The sequence below is a fragment of the Acanthochromis polyacanthus genome, chromosome 3 (assembly GCF_021347895.1).
Source record: "Acanthochromis polyacanthus isolate Apoly-LR-REF ecotype Palm Island chromosome 3, KAUST_Apoly_ChrSc, whole genome shotgun sequence".
NCBI classification, from domain to species: domain Eukaryota; kingdom Metazoa; phylum Chordata; class Actinopteri; family Pomacentridae; genus Acanthochromis; species Acanthochromis polyacanthus.
Genome location: NC_067115.1, coordinates 45,010,371 through 45,014,415, shown reverse-complemented (window position 1 = coordinate 45,014,415; position 4,045 = coordinate 45,010,371).

The window sequence follows — 4,045 nt, the reverse complement described above, 5'->3', positions numbered from 1 at the left end:
TTAAACCCAACAATTGGTCTATTGTGTAAATATTCAGTGTCAAACATGCGGTCTGTGGTCCAAAAGTGGTCCTCCAGAGGGTCCAATCCGGCCCTCAAAGTGTAAAAATTACAGAGAAGACATTAACTGCAGATTGTAAATTAGTAAAACTATAAATTTAAAATCATTTCTAGACCATGACAAGTTGTTTGGATCATAAAGTAAAATACTGCATTGTTCAGTGTTCTTTTGTCGTTTTGTGTCTCATTTTTGTCATTTTGTGTCTCATTTTTGTCATTTTGTCTCATTTTTGTCATTTTGTGTCTCATTTTTGTAATATTTTGTCTTGGTTTTGTTGTTTTTTTGTCTTTTTCTGGCTGACTTTAGTCATTTTAATGATAAAGTTAATGGTTCCATTAATGGTTCTGTGGTTCAGGTCCAGGTGACTAAATGTTGTGTTCCTTTGTAGACACTCTGTGATCTGGAAGTTGTAATGTGGAAACGATAAACTGAGGATGAATGTTGTTGAAATTAAATTTATTTTTCCTCAGAAATTTCAGGTTGTTCTTGATGTTTTGTAAAAAGATAATTCCTTAAATTATCTGAACATATTTCTGAACATTTTCAGAATGTGCTTTTTTTGCACTAAAACAAAGGAACCATTAGGAGTTGTGGTTATTTACAGGTTATTATGCTGTGAGTTTACTGGTCAGGTCCACTGAAGATGAAACTGGAGTGAATGTGGAACTTGGACTGGAATGAGTTTGACACCCCAGATCTACAACAACAGACATCTGCTAAAATGAAACTACTTTATACACATTAATGCAATGACATACTTTGTCTAAATGACTTAACTGAATAGTTTCTCAGTCACTGAGTTCATCTGAAGTCAGTGTAATCTGTGCAATATATCTTTGATGTCTTCAAAACTTATTTGGTTTTGGTTCAGAAAAATGTTTTAAGTTCATGAGACTTGACTTCATGAAATCTAAGAATGCAATGTTGCTTCATTTTTGAAAATCAGGGATATAGTTCAAATGTTCCAGACAAAAACATCCAACTTCACCTCGATGGTGGTGCAAAGAACTCTGGGTGAGAAGAACTAGAAACTGTCCTCAGTCTGTCTCATTTCAAAAAGCCTTGGACTCCAGTGGTAGGAGAATAAAGATGAAGAAGATGTACAGGAGAAGGAAGGAAGATGTTGGGTCCCTGTGAAGTTTTGAAGTTTTGTTTGATTCCCGTCACTGATGCAGTTGGACAGGATTGTAGATAGAAACCACGGTTCTTTTCTAATTTTAGAATGACCGCAGATAGAAAAGACGTCCAAAATCTGCTGGTCTTTGCAAACGATCGGATCAAGGCTGCTGGTGACCGGAATGACAAACTCAAATGTCAGATGGACAGTTTGCTTGGTGTGATGCCATCAAAGTGGGGATCGCCACAGCTGAGGTCTAAAAAAGTTGAGAGCAGCCAGGGGAAGGTGAAATTGCTCCTCTCCCCCGCCGAAACAAGAAGGATACTGATTACATTCTGGTGCCCGTGGAATGACAACAAACTCCTCTGGAAGTTTGTCATGGCCAAGAGATAGCTCTCTTAAAGCCTCCCCACTTTCCCAAGCACACCTGTTGACTTCTGGACTGGTCCATCCGAGGACGTCTCCATAGCAACCTGCTGTATTATTGCGCTTCCACCCTTGCGAACTGTAACACCGGGGTCTGGGACGGAAGGAGATTAGCTACATACATGCACACACACTTGGAGTCATGAACTGAGCACACATGCCCATCCTCCCCTCCAAGCTGCCTCCACAAGCTTCCCACTCGTGATGCACAGTGGGCAGGAATCCCGTGTGCAGCGCGCCACCGTATGGCACAGCAGCTGCATAGGACTGCTGTGCTGAGCTCCCTGTCACATTACCCCCCATCCTTATCCCAACTAACCTTGTCTTATGTCATGCTTTGCTTGTTGCAGGTTTGGTTTTTTTCAGGTTCCTTCTGAAATTAAATTTCCCAACATTGGAGGTTTCATTTGGTATAACGAACCTTTTTTGTTCATTTTACCCTCTGCTATCCCAAATGTCTTTGTTTTTCCTTTCCCTCAAGACAGGCGTGCTCCTAAAGGTGCTGCAGCCTGAGCTGCCATTGGCAGGGCAGCTCAAATGAAATTTCATAGTATATGAAAGTGTGCAATGACAATAAAGGTTTGATTGATTGATTGATTGATTGATTGATTGATTGATTGATTGATTGATTGATTGATTGATTGATTTTGACAGTCTTTTTGAGAATCAACTTGACTACAGTTGATTCTCAAAAAGACTGTCTAAAACTCCAACATTTATGTTTCTGTGCAAAGACTTAAAAAACACCCCATTTGTCATCTGCTTTGTAGAAATCCTAAGAAACTAATGTGACAGATCAGCGTCTGAGAAGAAGACCTGAGATGAGAAGAGTTGGATAAACTGATGGAGTCATGGGATGTTTCTAGAACTGATGGACTGATGTTTGTTGGACAGTCTTAATGATTATCTGTGTGGACAATCTTTTTCTCCAGGATTTTAGCTCAAAGCAAAAAGGGTATTTCTAAGAAACCCATTAGGCTTGGCGAGTCTGTTCAAACTACTTTGACCGTGGATTCCTCATAACCTGAACCAGCTCTTTCATCTGCTGCTTGGAGCTGGTTGGTCACATGTTTGGATGAAGTTTATCAAACATTCAGGACAGCATGACCTGAGGATGTATGATGGAGTAAGTGAGAAGAGCAAATCAGGTGAAAGTTCAAAACGAAACACTACAACATGAAACAGCTGGAACATCACGATGCCTGATGCGGTGTTACATTATCGAGCCTCCAAGCCTCTAAGGAAGAATGAAAGTGTTTGTTTGTTTCCTCCCTAACAGAGTGCACTGTGTTTCTCGTAGGACAGTATCTGTTACCTAAATGGAATCAAAGCCTGAATATATACGAATCATACAATAAAAAGAGGCTTACATGTTTAAACAGTGTCTGTGAGAATGATGTGGAGCTGGTTTTATCTTCTTAACCTCCTTGCCTTGTGTTCTTACTCCCGTAACCACAGAAAACACTACAAATAACTAGGACTCTGTTGGAATGCTTGGAATTATTTCTCGCCCAAAAGAATCACATTTTTGACACTTACAAACATACTCAAAAATTTGCATACTCATCAGAACTGGTAAAAAGTGTTATATTTTTGGGAATTGCACATGTGGCAAAATGGCTCCATAGCGCCCCCTAATTGTAATAATTTTTAACATCTACTACGAATAGGAGATTTCGCCTACATCTATCAGATTTGGTAGCTGTATGCAGCAGGGCAGGATAAACAAAAAACCTTATGCTAAACCTAACAGGAAGTTTGCTATTTTGAATTAACTGTGAGATTTTTGGACATTTTTTGATCCTTTTCAAGAGCAAACTCCTCATGGGGGTGACACCAAGAGAGCCCAAATTTGCCAGTATATGCAGCTGGATTAATAATGAAAAGTTATCAAAATCTTCCTGAACAGTCTAAGGGCGTGGACATGGCGGCCCTGCGGAAATGTAATGCTTTACCATGGAAATGAAGCGCTGTCTGATGAGCCTGAACATGCTCCAATCTGCCTCAAACCTTACATGTTTGATCAGAGTCCTGTTCTGATGGCGTCCATGTGTCAGCATCCATTCACAGTCATAGCGCTACCTGCTGGCAACATGAAAGGTTTTACACTTTGATGTACTGTTGGTAGCCGGTTGAACACATTGACCTCAAATGTGGTGAGATAAGCCTGAAGACGCTGATGATGATTCATGGATTAAACTGTGAGTCTTCATCAAATATTGTGTCTGCGGTGGTGCAGCGAATCATGATGTTTCACAATGACTGCTAAACTGTTTTTATCTCCGCTGCACATGATCTAATCTGGACCAAATTTAATGTGCTGGACAAGAGTCCAGGGGCCTCATTTATAAAGCTTGCATACGCACAAAATGACTACAAAGTGCTGTACGCCACTTTCTACACAAAGGTTGTGATTTCTAAAAACAAACTTGGCGTGAGAAT